Genomic DNA, 26,239 nt, shown 5'->3' with positions numbered 1-26,239 from the left:
AGGAAAGCTAGCATTCAAAAATGATACCGAGTTAAAAATATTCACAGATAAACAGAAACTAAAAGAGTATGCCAAGAAGAAACCTGCCCTTCAAGAAATACTAAAGGGAGTTCTGCTGGAGGAAAGAAAAAAACAGGAGAGACAGAGTTGGAGGAGAGTGTAAGAACAACTAAAACTACAAAAAGAGAGAAAAAACAAACAACATAAGACAAACACAAATCCTAAGAAAATATGGCTAATATAAGTAATTCTTTGAACGTAATAATACTGAATGTAAGTGCATTAAACTCACCTGTTAAGAGACACAGATTGGAAGATGGGATAAGGAAATATGACCCATCTATATGTTGTCTACAAGAAACTCATCTTAGACCCAGGGTTCAAGGAGGTTGAAAGTGAATGGCTGGAAAGCAATCTTTCAAGCAAACAATAACCAAAAAAGTTCAGGAGTATCTATATTAATATCAGACAAAATAGACTTTAAATGCAAAAGAAATGTGAGGGACAAAGATGGACACTACATATTAGTGAAAGGGAATCTTTCAAGAAGAACGAACAATCATAAACATGTATGCTCCTAACAAGAGTGCCTCCAAATTCATGAGCCAAACACTGGAAAAAGTAAGTGAAAGAATAGATGCCTCTTCAATTATACTATGGGACTTTAAGGCACCACTACCAACTTTGGACAGAACATCTCAAAAGAGAATCAATAAAGAAACAAAAACTTAGAAAAGTATATTAGAGGAGTATAATAGACATATACAGAACATTACAGCCAAATACAGCAGGATATGCATTTTTCTCAAGTGCGCATGGATCCTTCTCCAAGATAGACCATAGGCTAGGCCAAAAAGAAAGTCTCAATGAATTCAAAAAGGTCAAAACCATACAAAATAATTTCTCTGACCACAGTGAAGTGAAGCTGAAAATCTGCAAGGGCCAGAGGCCCAGATCATGCAATGAGATATGGAAATTAAACAGCACACTCTTAGAAAAACAATGAGTCAAGGAGGAAATCTTGAAGAAATTAATAACTACCTTCAAACTAATGATAATGATAACACAACATACCAAAACTTATGGGATGCAGCAAAAGCAATACTGAGAGGGAAATTTATAGTCATAAATTCATACATCAAAAAAGAAGAAAGAGCTCAAATTGCAGAACTAACTGCATACTTGGAAGAATTAATAAAAAACCAACAAAGTAACACCAAAGGAAGAAGAAAGAAAGAAATAACAAAGATCAGAGCAGAACTAAATGAAATAGAAAATAAGAAAGCACTTGAAAAGATAATCAAAACAAAGAGCTGGTTCTTGGAGAAGATCAATAAAGGTGATAAACCCTTAGCTAGACTAACAAAGACAAAAAGAGAGAAGATGCAAATACACAAAATAAGAAATGAGAAAGGGATATCACCACTGACCCCACAGAAATAAAGACTATCATACCAACATTCTTTGAAAAACTATATTCTAACAAGAAAGACAATTTAGAGGAAATGGACAAATTCCTAGAAACACATAAGCAGTCTCTATTGATGAAAGGAGAAATTGATGATCTCAACAAACCAATCACAAGAAAAGAGGTAGAAACAGGCATTAAAACCCTCCCAACTAAGAAGAGCCATGGGTCGGATGGCTTTTCAGGTGAATTCTACAAAACATTTTGGAAAGAACTAATGCCAATCTTGCTTAAACTCTTCCAAAAAATTGAAACATATGGAACATTGCCTAACTCATTCTATGATGCCAATATTACCCTAGTTCCAAAGCCAAACATACCACAAGAAAGGGAAATTACAGACCAATTTCTCTAATGTATCTTGATGCAAAAGTCCTCAACAAAATACTTGCTAGTTGTATTCAACAACACATTAAATGAATTATACACCATGACCAAGTGGGATTCATTCTTGGTATGCAAGGATGGATCAACATAAGAAAATCAATCAATGGAATATAGCGTATACACACATTGAGGGAAAAAAATCATATGATCATATCTATAGATGCAGAAAAAACATTTGACAAAATACAGCACCCTTTCTTGATAAAAACACTACAAAAGATCAGAATACAAGGAAATTTTCTGAACCTGATATAGGGTATATATATGAAAAGCCAACATCATTAAAATGGTGAGATCCTAAAATCTTTCCCTCTAGGATCAGGAACAAGACAAGCATACCGACTATCACCCCTTCTATTTCACATTATCTTAGAAGTACTTGCTTGAGCACTGAGACAAGAACCAGACATAAAAGGCATCCAGATTGGAAAAGAAGAAGTCAAAATTTCATTATTTGCAGATGGCATGACCCTATACATAGAAAACCCTGAGAAGTCTACAAGAAAGCTTCTAGAACTCATAAATGAGTTCAGTACAGTTGCAGATTATAAGATCAAAGTGCAAAAATCAGTAGCATTTCTGTACACTGATAATGAGCAATCTCAGGAAGAAATCAAGAAACAAATACCATTTACAATAGTGAAAAAAAAACATCAAATACCTGGGAATAAATTTAACTTAAGATGTAAAAAAAATTATACATAGAAAACTATACAACACTGTTCAAGGAATTCATAGAAGACTTAAATAAATGGAAGAATATTCCCTGTTCATGGATAGGAAGACTAAATATTATTAAAATGTCTATCCTACCAAAACTGATCTACAGATTCAACTTAATTCCAATTAAAATCAACAAAGCATTCTTTAATAAACTAGAAAAAGCGGCTCTGAAATTTATTTGGAAAGGAAAGAGGCCCTGAATAGCCAATGACATATTGAAAAAGAAAAATGAAATTGGAAGCATCACACTTCAAAACATACTACAAAGCTACAACAGTGAAAACAGCATGGTATTGGTACAAGGATAGACACACTGACTAATGGAACCAAATTGAGAATTCTGATATAGAATTCATATATACAGTCATATAATATTTAATAATGCCACCAAACTCTCTCAGCTGGGAGAGAATGGCCTCTTCAACAAATGGTGCCAGGAGAGCTGGATATCCATATTGAAAAGAATGAAAGAGGATTACTATCTCACACCTTATACAATAATCAACTCAAGATGGATCAAAGACCTAACTATAAGAGCTAAGACCTTAAGACTTTGGAAAGCAATGTTGGGAACCATCTACAGGACTTTATAATACGAAATGGCTTCATTACCTTCACACCCAAAGCATGAGCAGCAAAAGCACAATAGATAAATGGGGCTTCCTCAAAATTAAAGCCTTCTGCACCTCAAAGGAGTTTATCATGAAAGTGAAAAGAGAATCTACACAATGGGAGAAAATATTTGGTAACCATATAGCTTATAGGAGACTCATATCCTGCATATATAAAGAACTCCTATATCTTGAAAATAAAAAAACAAACCACCCATTTAAAAAATTGGAAAAAGATTTAAACAGACACTTCTCCAAAGAAGAAATACAAATGCCTAAAAAGCACATGAAAAAATGTTCCAAATCTCTAGCTCTTAGGGAAATGCAAATCAAAACTACAATGCGATACCATCTTACTCCCATAAGATTGGCAGCTATGAAAAAACAGAAGACTACAAGTGCTGGAGAGGATGTAGAGAAATAGGAACACGCATCCACTGGTGCTGGGAATGCAGAAGGATCCAGCCATTCTGGAGGACAGTTTGGTGGTTTCTCAAAAAACTAGCTATAGATTTGCCATATAACCCAGCAACTCCACTCTTGGGTATATACACAGTAGAGATGAAAACAAGGACACAAACCGATATATCTAGACCAATGTTCATAGCAGCATTGTTCACTATTGCCAATTGTTGGAATCAACCCAAATGCCCATCAACACATGAATGGATAAATAAAATGTGGTATATACATTCAATGGAATACTACACAGGTTTAAAAATGAATACACTATAAACACATGTGATAACATGGATGAATCTTGAGAACCTTGTAGGAAAATTCTACATGACCTCAATGATATGAAATAAGTAAACCAAGCTGCCTCAGAGAGCTAGAGACTGGATATAGACTCAAAGGAATTTGGGGGGTAAAGGAAGGTTGCGAGCTGACACCTACCTGGATGAAATCTATGATAAGCTAGAGGTAAGTATTTGTACAGGGAAGGGATAAAATGGGGGCATAGGGATACCTTTGGGTGGGGCTTTGTGGGCTTGAGGGGGCCTAAGGATGGGAGGATGGGTACTAAGGCCTGAGAATTGGGGGGAGGTTGGGACAACATATGAACATAGGAGATTGTCAGGTATATGATTGAGAGTATATGGTTGAGAAAACTTTTTCAAAAATATAACAAGGAAGGTTACCTGTTTAAGATGCTTGAAGGGGAGTATCTGACACAGGACAGGCTTCTAGGGAGTGTGTGACTGCTCATTTTGTCATAGTGGGTTATATCATTGGATGGAGACCCATACAATGAGAGTGAAGGTATACCCACATCCTGGGGAGGACTGTTGTTCTCAAATAGAGGGAATTGTATCTTTTGAGAGAAATGGTGGCTCCCAATGCATTAGGGCAGTCGAGCATGTCAAGGCCTCAACTTTGTTGCAAGTATCTCTGAACATGGCCCTTCAAGCAATGAAGAGTGATTGTCGCTGTGGGCCCTGAGGGGAGGGGGAAAGAGGTATTGAATAGGTGGAATCAGTGTAACTGTGGGGCAATGGAAGTTTTCCACAAGATTATGCAAGGATAGATATAGGTCATGTTAAAGTACACCAAAAATGTATAGGCGCCTATAGGTTAAAATGAAAATAACAATATAAAATATAAGATAACTAAAAATTTAGAAAATTGTATAGTCTAAAATATAAACCACAAAGTAAACCCAAGTGTAACCTTGTTTGAAAGCTATTGTCTCAATATCTGTACATCAGTTGTGGTAAATATAGTATGAATATATAAAAAGATTATTGCTGGGAATGGACAAAGTGTCTGATGTTGAATATGTGGGAGTACTGTATATTGTATATATGAATTACTGTGGTCTAAAACTTTTGTGAATACAAGCTTAATAATTAGAAAAGAAAAAGAAAAAGAAAGAACGTAGATACTGAGGAAGAGATGGAAGAAGTTGCCTTGCCAATATGCATACATGGCAACATATATTGCAGTGGTAGAAGGCAAAACATCAAAAACAAAGCTTTTTAATTTTTTAATTTTTTGATATCCCAATTTATTTTTACTTTAATTTTTCTAAATTAGTATGTATTCTATATCTAACCTCTAAACTCATCACTATATTCAATTTTACTATTAATGGAACCTGGCAATATATTGGGCTTTGGTTTTGGGGAGGTTTTGGACCACAGAGGAGTTCAACAGTGGCAGGGGAGGAATACTGGTGTGGGGTGTTATTGGTGGGGAGTGCAAGGTTAGGAGGCAGTGCTCCAGGGCATATCCTGGAGCAAAAAATGTTTGGATATTTTCATAGTGGTTATAGTTGGGAACAATGGCTGGGGGAGTGCTGAATTCCTGGTAGGGGAAGCTCTGTCACATTCCCTAATGGAACAGCAACAATCCCCTGAATGCAATGGTTAAGACGAATAAGGTAGGATGGTCCAACAATGAGCCCTTGATGCTAATGACTATGCTCATGAGCCTGTGGGCCTGAAATAAGGCCTAGAGCTGCAGGGTGCCTGAGAGCCTCCATGTTGCTCAAATGTGGCCAGTCTTGAAGTCAAACTCATCATGTAAATGCATTGCCTTGCCCCCAGCTTGGGACATGACGCCTGGGGATGAGCCTCCATGGTTCCAAGGGATTACTACCAAATACCAGCTGATGATGTGGCTGGAGAATACCTTGAATAAAAGGGTCAACTCAAACCAGCAGAATATCTCAGCCTACACGTAACAGCAGCAGTTAAATATGCTTTTTGACCTTGAATAAAATGGGCAAGTGGAAAGGATAAATGCGTTTATATGGCTATGAGTCTCCAAAAAAGAGCCAGGAGATCATCAGAGGGGTAGCCCTTATGCATACATCAGCACAGTCCCAGAGACAGCTAAAGTAGATACATGCCCAGGTGTTTGCTCTTCTGAGGGCTACAGAGACCCACAGGTTCTATGGTCATTGCAGATGGAGTTCAGTGCCAAGTTAGTTGGCCCTACTTTGGAGTTTGTGTTCCTGAGTGTGATGGAGTTGGACTCAGATGTGATCTTTGTTCACAAGCCTCTCCTGTCACTTTTACTGGACCTGTGGTTGGTGCTGGGGTTTAGTGTATACTCAGGAGACCTGAATCTCTGGACTGTCCATGTGATAGCCAGGCCCTGAGCCTCAACAGACTTGCAACTCCTACCCTCTGGATTATTGGACTTACCCCAGCCAGCTAACAGGGAACTGAAGAAGGTCAGCCACCACACCAGGGAGCCAAGAATGCCTACAACTGCAAGCAGGAGAATTGCATCCATCATACAAGTGGAATCTAAGCAATTCTTGATACAGAGGTGGAGTGGACATAACCATCCCAGCGTCCACAGAATGGAGGAATAGAGTATGGATTAGAGTGGACTTACTGATATTCTGTTCTGGAACTAATGTGATTGGTAATGGAAGTAAATGTAGCATTGAGATGGAGAAAGTGGCCACAGTAGCTGCTGAGGGTGGGGACTGGGATGAAAGATGTGATGTGGGGACATTTTCAGGACTTGGGGTTGTCCTGGGTGGTACTGCAGGGATAGTCCCTTGACATTGTATGTCCTTCCATGGTCCACTGGGTGGACTGGGGGAGAGTGTAAACTATAATGTGGACCATTGACCATGTGGTGCAGCAGTGCTCAGAGAGGTATTCACCATGTTAAATGAATGTCTCATGATGGGGGAGGTTGTTGTTATGGGAGGAGCAGGATGAGGGGGGTAGGGGGGTATATGGGGACCTCATATTTTTTTAATGTAACATTAAAATAATAGTAATAATAAAGCCCAAACAAATTTAAAAAACAAAAAAAATCAATTTAATTGATTTTTGGTAGGTGGGCACTCACATACAACCTGGAGATCTGAGGTTTGGTTCCCAGTGCCTCCTAAAGAAGATGAGCAAGACAGCAAGTTGATGCAATGGGCTGGCTCAGTGAGCTGATGCGACAAGATACAATGAGATGACACAATGAAGAAAACAATGAGAAACACAAGCAGAGAGTGAAGGTGGCTCAAATGATTGGATGCCTCCATCTCACATGGGAGGTCCTGGGTTGGTTTCTGGTGCTTCCTAAAAAAAAAAAAAAAAAGAAAGAAAGCTAGAGTATGATCTAGGGAATGAAAAACAAAGTGAACCCAGAGGTGGATGAGAATTGTGGTTGATGGTACAGATGCAAGAGTGCCCATCTGTCCATCACTAATTCAGGGTGGTAGGAATGTGGAAAGACACAGTAAAATACAACTGGTGTGACCTATGGACTGTAGTTAACAATGATACTGTAATATTCTTGCATCAATTCCAAAGATGTACTGTGTTGATAAAGGGGCAGTATGGAAAAAGTGTGCCAAATGTATGCTATGGACCATGGGTGGTGGTTATAGTCTGATGATATTATCTCATCGTCTCACAAATGTTCCACCATATAGTAGTGTGTTGGTGAAGGGATGTTGTATGGGAATTTTACACATGTGTATGATTGTTTTATAAATTCACAACTTTTGGAATAAAAACACATTTGAAAAATCAGTTTGAGTGGTTCAACCCTTAAGCAGGAGCTTTGACAATATCTAAACAAATGACATAGGCATATGTCCTTTATCTCAGCATTCTACTTCAGGAATCTAGCCTCCAAAATATGTTGGCAAAATGCCAAATGAGGCACATGCAAGATATTCATTGCAATATTATTTTTAGTATCAGAAGATCAGAAAAATCACTGCAATATCCATCAGGGTACTGTTGAATCAGTTGAAATGTGCCAACACAATGGAATGGAATGTGGATGGAAAAAGAAACATAATGGGTGAGTTCTGTAGAGTATGTATTTTCTTTTTTTGTTACAAAATAAGTAAATAAAAAAAGGAAGGAACAGGATATTGTTTATAGTTTACTATTTTTCACTAATATGTATACACACTTTAAAAAATAGTGGAAAAATGAACTGAAAACTGGTAACTTTTACTTATGAGGTATAGACATGGTTGACAGAATTTCTTGTTTAATATTTTAGCTTGCAACATTTAAATATTTGATAGGATTTTTTAAAAACCACCAAAATTAAATAAAAATAAATCCCCTGGAAATAGAAAGTAAATGGAATCAAATGATCCTGGTTATTTTCAGGCTGGTGACACAGCCATGCTGCGCAAAACATTACTTCCATTAATTATAAAATGCATAAATATGATCTAATGTTAACAGTGGGTCATTAAACAAAAACAAAAGCAAAAAACTTGAAACTGCATTCAGTAATCTTATTGTTGTGATGTTGCTACTGTTATTTTGAAACTATTATATGTATGTTTAAAGGAACAAAGAAGTAATTATGTTAATATTGCTATGAAGCAAGACTTCAGTGTAAGAGAAAAGAGATGTAAGACCAAAGTCAAAAAGGTTAAGTAAAAACTTGGTATCTAGACTTTGAATTGGAAGCATAAGTTTGTAGTAATGAATGATTCTTTTTTCTCAGAAAATAGGTATTTCCTGGCACTGTCTACTGGAAACAAAAGAGGCAATGACAACCTAAAAACAGTGACTCAACTGAGGAGTAGCTCATGGCCTTTAAGGACCATTTCCCACTAAAAGGATCCTGGCTGATTCCAGGGCTGGCCCAAGGATTATACGTGTTTAATTTCAAATACAAGCCTGCCAACTTCTCTTTTAGAGACTGGGGTTAAAAATCTATCTGAAAAGAGTCCTTCTCAGTAATATTTCTAACTCAAGATCAGAGAAAACTAGATCAAAATCTGAAGACAGCTTCTTTTTGACATATCATAATCTTGAGTCTCAAGTGAACATGGTCATTAGCCAGCCATATTCTAAAAAACAGATGTTTATAAATAAAAATACAAATGAGTCCATGGGTTCACAAGATAGTACTGCCAAAATTAAAGATGCATTACTGATAAACGATTGGTGCCTGTGAAACGAATGGAAGGAAGAACATGCAAAAGGAATAAAAATGAGGAAGAAAGTGATCATGAAGTAAGTTGCCAGAAGCCTTTTTTATTTTTGTAAAGCAAGTGTGGCAGAGATCATTTTTTTAAAGAATTATTTATTTTTCTTTCTTTCTTTGTACCTCCTCATTGTTTGCATTTGCTGTGTCTGTTTGTTGTGTGCTGGTCTCTTTTCAGGAGGTGCTGGGAACTGAACCTAGAGGTGCCCAATCTCCTGAACCATCTCTGCTCCCTGCTTTGTTGCATCTCTCATTGTGTTTCCTTGCTGTGTCTCTTGGTTGTGTCATCTCACTGTGTCATCTTGTTGCTTCAGGTTGCCACACCAACCCATCATGCCAGCCCATCGTGTCATCTTGCTCTCTTGCTCCTCTTCTTTCGGAGGTACTGAACTGAAGCTTGAGCTCCCATGTGGTAGGAGCTCAGTCACCTGAGCCACATACATTTCCCTAAAAGCCTCCTTTGATAAAGAAAATGCTTTTCCTTTTCCAATGGACGGTTCTTTTTACATCAGTGGTGACTTGGTAGTGGATAAACCTCTGGATCTGTCTGATCACTATTCAGTTGTCAAGAGAAAGGTCAAGGAAATAAGGCCTCTGAAAACAGGTCTAGGCAAGTGACTCTTATGAGGCTTTGAAACCCATTACAAAGAGTTCTTCCTCAAGTCATGAGGCCTTGAATGGGAACTGTGTGTTAACCAAAGATTCCCCAGAGGATTTCTGTGTGCAAGAATGCATCCTCCAGTCCCTGAGTAAATCCTCTGTGTTGGAGAAGTCAAGAGAGGTTCAATTATTTGTATAGAGAAAGGCCATACTCAGGAATAATTTTGGGAAGGAAAAAGATGTATTTACAACCGGCTGGTCTCAGAGATTCTCATGCAAAATCTGAGCCCCAAACAAGATTTTTGAGTTCTTTTTATACAGAGGAAGGACCAAATGGCTTCTTTGTTTCAGTGCTCAATAAGCTTGAATTAACATGTATCTTCCAATGAGCCCTTGATACTCATGGCTATGATTATGAGCCTGTGTACCTGAAATATGAACTAGGCTTAGAGCTCCAGGGTTCCTAAGAGTTAGCTCCTGAGAACCTCCATGTTGCTCATATGTGGCCACTCTCTAAGCCAAACTCAGCATGTAAATGCATTACCTTCCCCCCAGCATGGGACATGTCTCTGGGGATGAGGCTCCCTGGCAGCAAGGGATTACTACCAAGCACCAGCTGATGATGTGACTAGAAAAAGACCTTGAATAAAAGGATCAACTCAGACCAGCAGAATATCTCAGCCTATAGGTAATATTAGGTGTTAAAAACTGCTTTTTGACTTTGGATAAAAGGGGAAAATGGAAAGGACAAATGTGTATATATGGCTATGAGTCTCTTAAAAAGAGTTCGGAGGTCATCAAAGGAGTAATGCTTACACCCATCTCAGCAGGGTGCTAGAGAGACAGCCAAAGTAGATAGAAGCAGGTACTAGTTCTTTTTTTCTCTCTCTATCTTTTTGTTTATTCATTTTTTAAAAAATATTACATTCAAAAAATATGAAGTCCCATTCAACCCCACCGCCCCCACCCCCCACTCCCCCCACAGCAACACTCTCTCCCATCATCATGACACATCCATTGCATTTGATAAGTACATCTCTGGGCATCGCTGCACCTCATAGTTAATGGTCCACATCATAGCCCGCACTCTCCCACGTTCCATCCAGTGGGCCCTGGGGGGATCTACAATGTCCCATAACTGTCCATTAAGCACCACCCAGGACAACTCCAAGTCCCGAAAATGCCTCCACATCTCATCTCTTCCTCCCATTCCCCTCACCCAGCAGCCAACATGGCCACCCTTCTCACACCAATGCCACATTTTCTGGGTGGACAGTGGATTGGTTGTGTCCATTGCACATCTATGTCAAGAGGGGGCTTAGATTCCACATGGATACTGGATGCAATACTCCTGCTTTTAGTTGTAGGCACTCTAGGCTCCATGGTGTGGTGGTTGACATTCTTCAACTCCATGTTAGCTGAGTGGGGTAAGTCCAATAAATCAGAGTGTAGGAGTTGAAGTCTGTTGAGGTTCAGGGCCTGGCTACCATATTGTCAGTCCAGAGATTCAAATCCCCTAGATATATCTTAAACCCCAGCTCCAACTACAATTCCAGTAAAGTAGCATGAAAGTCTTGTGAAAAGAGATCCCATCTGAGTCCAGTTCCATCATGCAGAAACACCAGCTCCAAAGAAGAGCCAACTGACATGGCAGTGAACCCCATCTGCCATGACCATAGAACCCGTGGGTCTCTTTAGCCCTCAAAATAACCAATATCTGAGGTTGTATCTACTTTATCTGTCTCTGAGACTCTGCTCAGGTGTGCATAATGGCAATCCTTCTGACAACCTCCAGACTCTTTTTTAGAGACTCATAGCCATATAAACTCATTTCTCCTTTCCATTTCCCCCTTACATTAGGTCAAACAGCATTTTAAAGTCATGTTATTATATGTAGACAGAGATATTCTGCTGGTCTGCATTGAACCTTTAATTCAAGGTCATTTTCTAGTTGCATCTTCAGCTGCTATTTGGTAGTGATCCCTCAGTGCCAGGGAGGCTCATCCCTGGGTGTCATGTCCCACACTGGGGGAATGCACTGCATCTACATGCTGAGTTTGGCTTCGAGACTGGCCACATTTGAGTAACATGGAGGCTGTCAGGAGGAAACTCCCAGGCACAATGCTGCTCTAGGCCTTGTTCTCATTTCAGGTATATAGGCTCACAAGCACAGTCATTACTATCAGGAGCCCACTGTTGGACCCTCATTCCTTCCTGGTTCTTACCGTTGCACCTGAGGGGCTGCCACTGCTCTCCTAGGGACCATGACAGAGCCCTCCCGGCCAGTAACCCAGTACCCCCTCAGCTGTTGTTTTTAATTGTTTCCACTATGAGTATACCCAAACATTACCATGCACCCTGGACATATGTCCTGTATAACTCCCTGTCAACCATATATAGACTGTCAATAACATCCCATACCAGTATTCCTCCACCACCATTATTGAACCACTCTATGATCCAAAACTTCCTGTAAAGCAAATCCCAATATAATGTCAGGTTCCCTTACTAGGAAAATGGAATATAGAGATGAGTTTAAAGGTTAGATCTAGAGTACATATTGATTTGGAAAAAATTCTACATCCTATCTTTTTCTTTTCTTTTTTCCTAATTATTGAGCTTCTCTTCACAAGAGCCTTAGATCACAGTAATTCATATATAAAATATACAGTACTCCCACACAGCCACCATAAAACCTTTTCCCTTCCACAGTGATAATCTTTTAACTTATTCATATCATATTTACTGAAACTGATGTACAGACTCCGAAACAATAGCTTTCAAACAAGGTTACATCTGTGATAACAACGTGGTCCATACTTTAGGATATACAGTTTTCTAAATTTTTTAGTTATCCTATGTTTTACATTATGGTTTACATTATTAGTCTGTCGTACCCTAAATGTTTTTGGTGTAATATTACATGTTTTATATTCATCTCGTGTACTCTCACGAAACTCCTCTCTTGCCCCCACATTTACCTTGGTTCCATCCATTCAACACCCATCTTCCCCTTCCCTTGGGGCCCACAGCGACAGCCAATCTCCATTTCCCAAGGAGCCACATCCAGTGACACTTGCAACAGTGTTCAGGGCCTGACTTGCTCAACTGCCCTAATGCCCTGGGAGCCACCCTTTCTCTCGAGAGATACAGTTCCCCCTATTTGATGGCATTAGTCCTCCTCAGGATGTGGGTCCACCCCAACTCTCACTTCTTGGGTCTCTAGCCAATGGTACAACCCACCCTGGCAAAATGAGCATTCAGACATTCCCAAGGAGTCCGTCCTGCATCAGACCATCCCCTCCGAGCATCCTAAACAGATAACACTCCTAATTATATTTTGATATGATTTTCTCAGCATTTTACTCTCAACCAACACCTGACACTCCCCTATGTTCATATGTTGCCCTTACCTCCCCCCAATTTTTTGGGCAATATTACCCATCCGCCCATCCCCAGCCCCCCTCAAACCCACAAAGCCCCACCCAAGGCAACCCCTTGCCCCCATTTTATCTCTTCTTTGTCCTCATACTTACCGCCAGCTCAACATAGATTCCACCCCTGCAGACATCGGCTCACATCCTTCCTCCACCCCCGATTTCCTGTAAGCCTATTTTCCAGTCTGTAATTCTCTGAGGCAGCTTGCTTATTTCATATCATTGAGGTCATTTAATATTTGTCCTTCAATGCCTGGGTTACTTCACTCAACATAAGGTTCTCAAGATTTATCCATGTTATCACGTGTGTTTGTAGTGTATTTGTTCTTACAACTGAATAGTATTCCATTGTGTGTATATACCATATTTTATTGATCCACATATCTGTTGATGGTCATTTGGGTTGATTCCAACTTTTGGCGATAGTAAACAATGCTGCTATGAACATTGGTGTACATATATCGGTTTGTGTCCTTGTTTTCAGTTCTGCTGGATATATACCCAGCAGTGGTATTGCTGGTCATATGGCAAATCTATGGTTAATTTTTTGAGGAACTGCCAAACTGTCCTCCAGAATGGTTGGATCCTTCTGTATTTCCACCAGCAGTGGATGAGTGTTCCCCTTTCTTCACATCCCCTCCAGCATTTGTATTCGTCTGTTTTTTTCATAGCTGCCAATCTTATGGGAGTAAGATGGTATCTCATTGTAGTTTTGATTTGCATTTCCTGATAGCTAAAGATTTGGAGCATTTTTTCATGTGCTTTTTAGCCATTTGTATTTCTTCTTTGGAGAAGTGTCTGTTTAAATCTTTTTCCCATTTCTTATATGGGTTGTTTATCTTTTTATTTTCAAGATATATGAGTTCTTTATATATGCAACTTATAAGTCTCTTATCAGATATATGGTTGCCAAATATTTTCTCCCATTGTGTGGGTTTCCTTTTTACTTTCTTGACAAACTCCTTAGAGGTGCAGAAGGCTTTAATTTTGAGGAAGTCCCATTTATCTATTTGTTCTTTTGCTGCTCGTGCTTTTGGTGTGATATTCATGAAGCCATTTCCTATTACAAGGTCCTGTAGATGTTTCCCTACACTGCTTTCCAAGATCTTTATGGTCTTGGCTCTTATATTTAGGTCTTTTATCCATCTTGAGTTGATCTTTGTATAAGGTGTGAGATGGTAATCCTCTTTCATTCTTCTACATATGGCTATCCAGTTCTCCAGGCACCATTTATTGAATAGGCCATTCTCTCCCAGTTGAGAGGGTTTGGTGGCTTTATCGAATATTATATGGTTATATATATGAGGTTCTATATCAGAACTCTCAATTCGATTCCATTGGTCTGTGTGTCTCTCCTTATGCCAATACCATGCAGTTTTCACTACTGTAGCTTTGTAGTATGTTTTGAAGTCAGGAAGTGTGATTCCTCCAATTTCATTTTTCTTTTTCAATATGTCTTTGGCTATTTGGGGCCTCTTTCCTTTCCAAATAAATTTCATAGTTAGTTTTTCTAGTTCCTTAAAGAAGGCTGTGTTGATTTTTATTGGGATTGCATTGAATGTGTAGATCAGTTTTGGTAGGATAGACATCTTAATAATATTCAGTCTTCCTATCCATGAACAAGGAATATTCTTCCATTTATTTAGGTCTTCTTTGATTTCCTTGAACAGTCTTGTATAGTTCTCAGTGTATAAGTTTTTTACCTCTTTAGTTAAATTTATTCCTAAGTATTTGATTTTTTTATTTACTATTGTGAATGGTATTTGTTTCTTGATTTCCTCCTGATATTGCTCATTTTTGGTGTACAGAAATGCTACTGATTTTTGCACATTGATCTTATAACTTGCAACTTTACTGAACTCATTTATGAGTTCTAGAAGCTTTGTTGTAGATCTCTCAGGGTTTTCTATATATAGGATCATGTCATCTGCAAATAATGAAATTTTGACTTCTTCCTTTCCAATTTGAATGCCTTTTATATCTGGTTCTTGCCTCAGTGCTTGAGCAACTACTTCTAAGACAATGTTAAATAGGAGCAGAGACAATGGGCATCCTTGTCTTGTTCCTGACTTTAGAGGGAAGGATTTTAGGATTTCTCCATTGTAAACAATGTTGGCTGTAGGTTTTTCATATATACTCTTTATCATGTTCAAAAAGTTTCCTTGTATTCCGATCTTTTGGAGTGTTTTTATCAAGAAGGGGTGCTGTATTTTCTCAAATGCTTTTTCTGCATCTATAGATATAATCATGTCATTTTTTTCCTTCAATCTGTTTATAGGGTGTATCACCTTGATTGATTTTCTTATGTTGAACCATCCTTGCATACCTGGAATAAATCGCACTTGGTCGTGGTGTATAATTCATTTAATGTGTTGTTGAATACGATTAGCAAGTATTTTGTTCAGTATTTTTGCATCTAGGTTCATTAGAGAAATTGGTCTGTAATTTTCCTTTCTTATGGTGTCTTTGTTTGGCTTTAGTACTAGGGTAATGTTGGCATCATAGAAGGAGTTAGGCAATGTGCCTTCTGTTTCAATTTTTTGGAATAGTTTCAGCAGGATTGGTGTTAGTTCTTTCCGGAATGTTTTTGTAGAATTCACCTGTGAAGCTTCTGGCCCTGGGCTCTCCTTAGTTGGGAGGTTTTTAATGACTGATTCTATCTCTTTGCTTGTTATTGGTTTGTTAAGATCATCAGTTTCTTCTTTCGTCAATATGGGCTGCTTATGTGTTTCTTGGAATTTGTCCATTTCCTCTGAATTATCATTTTTGTTGGAATATAGTTTTTCAAAGTATCCTTTTATTATAGTCTTTATTTCTGTGGGGTCAGTGGTGATATCGACTTTCTCATTTCTTATTTTGTGTATTTGCATCTTCTCTCTTTTTTTCTTTGTTAATCTCGCTAAAGGTTTGTCAGTTTTGTTAATCTTCTCCAAAAACCAGCTCTTGGTCTTGTTTATCTTTTCAAGTGCTTTCTTATTTTCTATTTCATTTAGTTCTTCTCTTATCTTTGTTATTTCCTTCCTTCTTCTTCCTGTTTGGTTACTATGTTGTTGTTTTTCTAATTCCTTCAAGTGTGCAGTTAGTTCTTCAATTTTTGCTCTTTCTTCTTTTTTGATATATGAATTTATGGCTATAAATTTCCCTCTCAGTACTGCTTTTGCTGCCTCCCATAAATTTTGGTATGTTGTGTTATCATTAGCATTTGTTTCAAGGTAGTCATTGATTTCTTTTGAGATTTCCTCTTTGACCCACTGTTTTTCTAAGAGTGTGCTGTTCACTTTCCAAATAGTGATGTGAAATCTGGGCCTCTGGACCGTGCAAATTTCCAGCTTCACTCCACTGTGGTCAGAGATATTGTTTTGTATGATTTCGATCTTTCTGAATTCATTAAGCCTTTCTTTGTGGCCTAGCCTATAGTCTATCTTGGAGAATGATCCATGTGCACTTGAGAAAAATGTATATACTGCTGTGTTTGGGTGTAATGATCTATATATGTCTATTAGATCCAGCTCCTCTAATACACTGTTCAAATGTTTTATTTCTCTAGTTATTCTCTTTGGAGATGTTCTGTCAAGAATTGATAGTGGTGTCTTAAAATCCCCCATTATAATTGTAGATGCATCTATTTTTTCACTTAGTGTTCCCAGCGTTTGCCTCATGTATTTAGAGGCACCCTTGTTAGGAGCATAAATATTTATGATTGTTTGATCTTCTTGACAGATTGTCCCTTTCACTAAAATGTAGTATCCCTCTTTGGTTCTCACAACTGTTTTGCATTTAAAGTCTATTTTGTCTGATATTAATATAGCTAATCCTGCCTTTTTTTGGTTATTGTTTACTTGTATGATTGTTTTCCACCCATTCACTTTCAACCTCCATGAGTCTCTGGGTCTAAGATGTGTCTTTTGTAGACAGCATATAGATGGGTCATATTTCCTTATCCAATGTCCCAGTCTGAATCTTTTGATAGGTGAGTTTAATCTGTTGACATTCAGTGTTATTACTTTCAAGGAATTATTTGTGTTAGCCATATTTTGATTGGATTTGTGTTTCTCATATTTTGCTTGCATTTTTTTCCTTCTATTTTTGTCTTTTTTGTTGCTCTTACACTCCCCTCCAACTCTGCCTGTCCTGTTTTTTCCTTTCTTCCTGCAGAACTCCCTTTAGAATTTCTTGAAGGGGAGGTTTCTTGTTGGCATACTCTTTCAGTTTCTGTTTATCTGTGAATATTTTGAACTCTCCATCATTTTTGAATGCTAGTTTAGCTGGATAGAGCATTCTTGGTTGGAAATTTTTCACTTTAGTACCTTGACTATATCATACCACTGCCTTCTTGCATCCGTGGTTTCAGATGAGAAATCAGCACTTAATCTTATGGATCTTCCCTTGTATGTGATGTTTTTCTTTTCTCTTGCTGCTTTTAAAATTTTTTCTTTTCTTGACCATTGGATAATTTGACAAGTATATGTCTTGGGGTGGGCCTGTTGGGGTTTATGACCAGTGGTGTGCGCTGTGCTTCCTGGATATGTACATCTGTCTCTTTCAGTAGATTTCGGAAGTTTTCAGCCATTATTTCCTGCAACACTCCTTCTGACCCCTTTCCCTTCTCTTTTTCTTCTGGGATGCCTACAATATGTATGTTTGAGCATTTTGCATTATCATTCAGGTCCCTAAGTCCTAGCTGGATTTTTTCTATCTTTTTATCAACCAATTCTAATATCTGTTTGATTTCCATTGTACTGTCTTCCACATCACTAATTCTCTGCTCTGCCTCTTCTAGTCTGCTGATATTTGCTGCAAGTGTATTTTTGATTTCTTGAACTGTCGTGTTCATTCCCATCATATCTGTTATCTTTTTGCGTATGTCTGTAATTTCCCCTCCAAGTGTTGTCTTCATGTTGTTAACCTCTTCCTTTACTTCATCAAATTTTTCGGTGATAAATGTTCTGAGATCTTTCATTACTTGTGCGAAGTTCTGCTCCCCTTCCTCATTTTTAGTTTGTTGATTGGATTCAGCCATGTTTTCCTGATTACTGGTTTGGTTTGTAGATTTTTGTTGCTGTCTGGTCATCATTTTATCTTGACAGGTTTAATCAGTTCCTTTGTCTAGTCTTGGGGATTATTTAGCTGTTGTTTTTGCATAAGTGTTATATCTTCTCTTTGTCACTTTGTTCTTCTTATTCTAATTTCTTATTGCTGGCTGAGTTCACTTTAAAGGAAAGTATTAGGGCCAGGGAAAGGCAATTGTGTAAGCAAGGAAAATGTGTAAAGTAGTATTGGTGATAAATGTTAACAGTGCAACAATATGAGGTCTGGGAGGATGGATATTAGATTCATGTAAGTTGTGTAAAGTTGTAGCAGTAGGTAGAGTACCTATAATGAGGTAGTCGACCTAATATGGGAGGAATATGGTATGAACTAAAAAGCTATTGTTTTCGTGAGAGAGGGAAAGAAAAAAGAAAGGCAATAGTTTCAAGAGTGGATAACAGACAGAAAATAAAACAAAGGTATTAGAAATTAAGAGTTAGACACGTTGTGGATCAAAGAAAGGGAGGTGGAATATAGGAGAGACAGTAGGTGATGGAGGCTATCAAGATGTAGGGGAAAGAGAATAGTGTAGATAGCCAAAATCTATTCACACAGAAATGAGGCAGTGGAGGATGAGGAAACCCAGCAAATGTGAGATGTTCCCTGCAGCACCTGCAAAAATCCTGTAACAGCCTGGTCCCAAAGAGCCTCCAACTCTGCCCAGCTGCTTCTTTGCAGGAGATATTATCAGGTAAGCTCACTCAGCCATCATCTTGCCCCACCCTCCCATTTTCTTAGTCTTGACTATCCCCTTGATTCTCTATGTGACTCTACTGTGACCTAAAATTTATCATTGTTGCTAATTCCACTCTGAGAAATCCATCCAAGACAAACTGCTGTACAATGAATCCTAGAGCAAGTTCATGGTAGTCAAAATGGGCATGGAGCTGGGGGCAGGCGGGCATCTGAGGGGGGCAACGGGCGCTCCCACTGAGGGTTCTGGTCCCGCACTTGCTGCCCGCCTGCCCACAGGTCAAATGCGCCCCTCACCGCACACAGGGGGGCCCACGCTGCGTCTCGGCCTGGCCCGAGCTCACTGCGACAGGATCCCGAACACCCTGAGCTGCGAGAGGTACCGCCGCCACCACGCCGCGTGCTGGAGGCAGGTACTGGTTCTTCTGAGGGCTACAGAGACCCACAGGTTCTATGGTGTTGGCAGATAGCTCTGGAGTTCAGTGCCATGTCAGTTGGCCCTACTTCGGAGTTTGTGTTCCTGAAGGTGATGGAGTTGGACTCAGATATGACCTTTCTACACTTGCCTCTTCTGTTCTTTTACCAGACCTGTGGTTGGTGCTGGGGTTGGTGTATACTTAGGAGACCTGAATCTCTGGATTGTCCGTGTGACAGCCAGGCCCTGAGCCTCAGCAGACTTGCAACTCCTACCATCTGGTTTATTGGACTTATCCTGGCCAGCTAACAGGGAGGTGAAGAAGGTCAACCACCACATCAGGGAGCCAAGAGTGCCTACAACTGCAAGCAGGAGAATTGCATCCATCATCCATGTAGAATCTAAGCCCCCCTCTTGATATAGATGTGGAGTGGACATAACCATTCCAGGGCCCATGGGATGGAGGAATAGAGTGTGGATTAGAGTGGTATTGGAAATATTGTGATTAGTAATGGAAGAATGTAGCATTGATGTAGAGAAAGTGGCCATGGTAGTTGCTGATCGTAGGAAGAGAGAAGAAGAGATATGCTGTGGGGGCATTTTCAGGACTTGGAGTTGTCCTGGGTAGTATTGCAGGGATAGATGCTGAACATTGTATGTCCTGCCATGGTCCATTGGATGGACTGGGGGAGAGTACAAACTACAATGTAAACCACTATCCATGTGGTGCAGCCATGCACCAAAATGTATTCACCAAATGCAGTGAATGTGCCAAGATGATGAAAGAGGTTGTTGGTGTGGGAGTAGTGGGGTAAGGGGTGCAGGTTTATGGGGACCTCATATTTTGTTAATGTAACATTTAAAAAAATAAAGGAGAAAAAAATAATTTAAAACAAACAAACAAAACATATATCTTCCATATCCTAGGTAAGCTTTTAGCATGGACTCCATACATTCTAGATAAGCTTTGAGCATATTTGGGTTGCATTTTCCCTGAATAATTAAAGTTTACAGAGTTTGCATTGCTGAACTGTTTCTCTGGGCCTGGAATTTTGTCATGTTTACCAAGGGCAGGGCTGCAGTTCTCACTGTCCCAAATGCACAGCTCAGGGCATATACAGCTCAGGTTGTCTATGGAGAGATGAACAGCCTCACCCCACTCCCCAGCCTACATCATCTCCAGATAATAAAACACCATTACAAAAAAAAGAAGAAAATCCAGTCCACATCCACATGAAAGTTTGAGGACAGAATCTTTTTGATGACATTAAGGGTGCTGGGTCTCAAGAGCTGCTGAGACCAGCTCAGCAGGAGGTGTGCATGAAGGGAAGGTGACGCAGAACTGAAGAAATAGACAGAAAGAAAGACACAAGAGCAGAAATAAAGTTGGAACAAGGGGACTCAACTTCTGAAACTGAGAGCCTCAACTCTAGTTTCCACATAGTATTTATTTAGGAACCAACAAGCAGCTGTTTGTTATTTACTACAATAGGGGACAGGTGCAACATTTACAATAATAAGGTACAGGTCATACAAAGTTCAAATTCCTCCTTACACAAACATTTTTTCATGCTGACCAGATGTTCCATCTGTCAAGACCTGGTGTTCCTAAGCCACAACAATTCCCCCTTTTTGTTTTTGCAATGCAGCAATGATACTTTTGGTGATTTCTTGCTGCTTGAAGGGCCTTTTACAGTGAACACATGTAATGGTTTTGAACTATGTGAGGGATGAAAGATTTTTACTATTCCAAAAATATTATAAATTTCACAAATATAAGAAAATATTGTACTTTATCAATTACAGCAGATGGCATAGTTTTGTTTTACCCAACTACACAGCATTTAAGAATTGGATAGAGTAGCCAGGACCTTACAGCTTGTCCCAATTGTTTGCCTATTCCCTCTGATGTTTCTTAGCATGTTCACTGCACAGGTCTCTTCTATGCAGCCAGATTCATTGCCATCAGGCCAGGGCAGAAAGCCTTGAAGAACTGCAAGAGTCCTTTGCTGACCTTTTTACACAGTTTTTGCACTTTCTCATTTCAATCTGGCTTGTTCTACTCTTATGAAACATTATCACACTGAATGCTACCGCAATACATTTACAACTTGATATATGCATACTAGTTCTGTCCCGCATATCTCCATACTAACCATTTTGTTTTAGGACAAAATATACCTTATTACATGTCAGTTAGCATTCCCACAAACTTTTTACCTTTTTCAGTATTCACTTAACTTTTACATCTTTCCTTTTATCTTATGAAGAAAAGTAAACTATTCATTTCAATTTGACTGAGAATTCTATTAATCAAGACTTACCACTATGGACATCTCATTAACATTTTAAGCCTAGGTAATAATATAAGTGCTTATTTAATTTTTTGACCATTTGAATAGAGCTCTTTCAGAACCTTTTATTTATCAAATTATATCACCACCCGGAGGCATCAAAATATACACTGACAATGAACAATCACAAGAACCATTACAACACACAGAAATAATTACAACACACACTGACATTGAACAAACACAAAAGCAGTTCTTTCTTCCTTTCACTTTTGTTGTCTTTCTTTCTTTTGTTTGATCACTTAATGTAAAGCCACTCTAGCCTATAAACCTTTTTGTGTGCTTAAACACTTTTTGTAAGAATAATAGCAAAGCATACATATCACGCAAAGACTCAATCCTGATATAAGATGTAACTGAGCTCTTGTTCAGCGGTTGTTCAGCTTCTTAACTTTAGATGTTTAACTCAACCCCCCGTGGCAGGTGAAGCTGCTCTCATCTTCAGAATGGGACCCAGTCATGCAGGTATCAGAGTCTCTCAAGCTGCATGACCGGGGTTCTGGGTTCCATAAGACCTTTAATCATCTCTTGGGGTTCATGATATGGTTGTATTCGATGAGCTGGTGCCCACACAGGATGCCCTCCATCTCCTGGGGAAATACAAGCAAACCTTCTTCCCCATGTCAACAGCTTCCTGGATGACCATTCATTGGTCAGTGGATCATTCCACCAAATTAAAGATTTTTCAGACAGAGTTTGGGTTTGAGTTTTAGGATTAGTTTGGAAATGTCTTTCAACTGCTGTCCCTTCCAGGGTTGTTCCAATGTTAAGAAAATTAAGAGTGAAGAGTGCTTTGTATAACTGCATCTGTGTGTTTCCCTGTCTCCCCCTTTTTGTTTTTGTAACATGAGTTTAAGGGTTTGATTTGCTCACTCCACAGTAGCTTGACCTTGGGGGTTGTAAGGAAGTCCTGTAGTGTGTGAAATACCCCCAGTAACTAGAAATCTTTTAAAGGAGACACTGGTATAAGCAGGAACAATATCTGTTTTTAGAGACTGGGGGAGTCCCATTACAGCAGAGCAAGCTAACAAATGCTGTCTTACATGTTGGGGGTTTCTTTAGTCTGAGCTGTAGCCCAAATGAATCTTGTGCAAGTATCTATAGAAACATGAACATAACATAATTTTCCAAAGAAGGAGATATGAGTTCCATCCATTTGCCACAGAGAGTTAACAGTTAAACCATGGGGATTTACTCCAGTTTCCAATTGTTTTGGATTATTAAGAATTTGACATGATGGACAAGTTTGAATATTGTCCCTAGCTTGTGCCCATGTTAATGGAAAATGAGCATTGAGGCTAGCTGCATTTATATGGGTTAGATTTTGAAAATGAATAGCTTCTTATAAAACAGGAGTGACTAATTTATCAGCAGCATTATTGCCTTGTGCTAATGGTCCAGGAAAATTTGAATGAGATTGAACATGAATGAGATAAAAAGGACTCTTTCTATTTCCCATTATCTGTTGAAGTTTGTGAAAAAAACATTAGGTTTGATAAGAGCTGTTTTAATCCACTGAGTAATCTGGACGACATATGCTGAGTCTGAAAGGATGTTTATGGACCCCAAAATCCAGGAGTAGTAATTTACTTAGTTTTCTAAAACCATTTTCAACTCGGACTTTCTCCAACAATCTTTTCTCATGTGACCAAATTTTCACAATTGAAACATTTTCCAGAGAATCTCTTATTTCTTTTCATTCCTGCCATAACCTGAGCCATCATAGTAGCACAGTGGCCCTCCATCCCTATGTCCTGGCAAAATTTAATATATCCAGCCAAATCCACTTTACTTTTCATAATCCCAGTAGCTCTTTGACAATCCTGAGTGGCATTTTCATAAGCCATGAGCTACAAAACAGTATCAGCAGCTTCTCAATTATTGACTTGTTTTTTGATAGCCTCTTGTAACCGAGCAATAAAGTCAGGGTAAGGTTCTTTAGGTCCTTGTAATATTTTATGAAATGACACTGGAGGCTGGCCTTTAGCCTCAATTTTTCCCCATGCCCTTAAGCAACAGCGATGGACCTGTGCAATGGCCTGATCATTCACTGTTAGTTGCTGATTGACTCCTGCCCAATTCCCCACCCCCACTAACTTGATCCAAGGAAGTGGGGATATTATGGGCTCTACTGTGAGCAGCCTGAGTCTCTGCATGATCTGTCCATCAGGTTTTGAACTGTAGAAATTCTCCAGATCCTAGGGTGATGCATGCTAATGCAGACCAGTCAACCAGGATCAGCCTAGAGCCTTTAGCAAGCCCCTGCACCATTCCACAGGTAAAAGGAGAATTTGGACCATATTGTTGCGCTGCTACCTTTAACTCTCTCAAAATTTTAAATGGGAAGCATTCATGAGTGAACTCATAAACTCCATTCAGGTTTTGTGGATCCACTCCAGCAGCTACTCTGTCTCGTATGGTGACCAGAAAGGCCATTAGAAGTGCCTCCAAGCCACCCTCCCTTCTAGGCTGTAAAATGCCTTGTTATAAAGCTGACAATGTTGGCCAAGAGTCTCCAGGCCTAGGAGGGGGAGAAGGTGTCAAGAGGGGAAAGTGACTTTCTAGAGACAGTTAATGGAGGAGCTGAAGGCAAAATAACTTTAGTATCCTCAAAAAATTCAGTGGGGGGTACTTCCTCACTTTCTTTATTTTCATTTTTCTCTTCCTCATCTTCTGTTTGTAAAGGTTCCAAAACAGATTTAATACTCATTCAAGTGGACCAGATAGTAACAGGAAGGAAAACACCTTGTACATATAGTTTTCTACCTCTTTTCCTACTCTTTCCCAGTCTTCTAATTCTAAACTTCCTACTACTGGCAACCATGAGCAATATATTTCTATAATCCCTAAAAGTTCTAAAATACAAGACTTGCTGGTCTTGGTTCCTCCTGCCTTAAGGAGACAGACATATGGGCGATATTTTGTTGAACTGCCTCAGTTTCCCATAGTAACTCATCTAGAATACCTGAGAGTGTCCTTACTCATCGAGGACTCAGAAGGCCTTCTAAACCATGGGGATCTGCGTGGTGACAACACATTGAATTTAGCTTGAAGGTCTTCTTTCCCTTGGGCCCCATGGTGGGCACCAGTTGCTGAGACCAGCTCAGCAATAGGTGTGTAGGAATGGAAGGTGACACATAACTGAAGAAATGAAAGGACAGAATGAAAGACACAAGAGAGGAAATAAAGATGGGACCAGGGGGCTCACAGCTTCTGAACCTGAGAGCCTCAACCCTAGTTTCCACGTAGTATTTATTTAAGAAGCAACAAGCAGTTGTTTGTTATTGACTAGAATAGGGGACAGGTGCAACATTTACAATAATAAGGTATAGGTCATACAAAGTTCAAAATGCCTCCTTCCACAAACATTTTTTCATGCTGACCAGATGGTGTTCCATCTAGTCAAGGCGCGGTGTTCCTAAGCCTGCATTTTTTTGTCTGTACTATGGAAACCTTTCAACTACAAACCATGTTCCTACTGTTTTCCCACAACAACGAGCCAATAAAACTGAAAACCAGGTCAGTCCAAGGAGCATGTGAACCTGCATCAGTTCTTCAGTTAAATCCATGCAGAATTGCTTAAACAAAGTCTCTACAAAACAATGAGGACATATATTTTGAAAATATCCAATGGAGTACAGATCTAAGAGCAGACATTTCTCAGGATTAAATGGATATTTACTGTAATAGATACAAAGGGTGGCAGTCAGGCAAAATTAGGAGGAGTGAGAGTGGACATAGGCTCTATGTTAGTACAACCATGCTTTTAAAAATTAAGAAGCAAGAATGAACAGAAAGGAGAAAAAAGTACAAATGTAGAAACAAAGAGGAATGATAGTTTGGAAGATTTGTTGCAGTGGACAATACATGAGGAATATGAGTCCCATTTGGTGGATAGTTTTCCCCAAGTAGCAGATGAAAAGGAGGAATTGTCATTGGCCACATGATGAAGTTGAGCAGAAAACACTTGTGGAGCCATATTTAAAGGTGATGAAGGAGAGACTAGCCTACCAAATTTTCCTCATATTAAGGTGATTTGTGAAAAAGTAGAAGAAAATTGCTTGGACATGCAGGTAAGGAATGAAAATATTAAGTGAATATACCAGCAGAAGAGGGAGAAAGGAAGTTGGCTTCCTTCTCAAGACACGTATTCTGCTAAATTCCAGCAAACACACCAGATAATTTCTGGGAAGTTGGTTTTCCTTCCAAACAAACTTGTATGGAGAGAGGTTACATTATGAAAAATCTTGATCCCAGTTCTCATCCAAAAAGACAGTAGCTTTACAATGCAATGCTTTCTCCAAAAGGGAAGGAGCGGAAGATATTGATGTAAGCAAAAACTGGAGGACAGAGGACATTTTTTTCCTTTTTTTGTTATTTACAGTTTAAGTTGATGTTAAATCTGATTTTTCTGATCTCCTCTTAAAAAAGAAGACATTGAGTAAGCATGAGGAAAAATTTACAACAGTAGATAGAAATATAACAGAGCTTATGGGACTGTAAGACACAATAAGTGAGATTGAAAGAGAGAAGACCAG

At 39.1% G+C, this 26,239-nt stretch overlaps 1 pseudogene; it reads left to right on the top strand.

Moving 5' to 3' along the window:
• Positions 1–567: 567 nt before the first annotated feature.
• LOC101418923 (DNA endonuclease RBBP8-like) lies at positions 568–26,029 on the top strand (annotated as a pseudogene).
• Positions 26,030–26,239: the final 210 nt, after the last annotated feature.

Source organism: Dasypus novemcinctus, chromosome 10 (genome assembly GCF_030445035.2).
Source record: "Dasypus novemcinctus isolate mDasNov1 chromosome 10, mDasNov1.1.hap2, whole genome shotgun sequence".
Taxonomy (NCBI): domain Eukaryota; kingdom Metazoa; phylum Chordata; class Mammalia; order Cingulata; family Dasypodidae; genus Dasypus; species Dasypus novemcinctus.
Note: the sequence above shows the minus strand (reverse complement) of the source record. Positions and strands in the feature narration are given on the sequence as shown.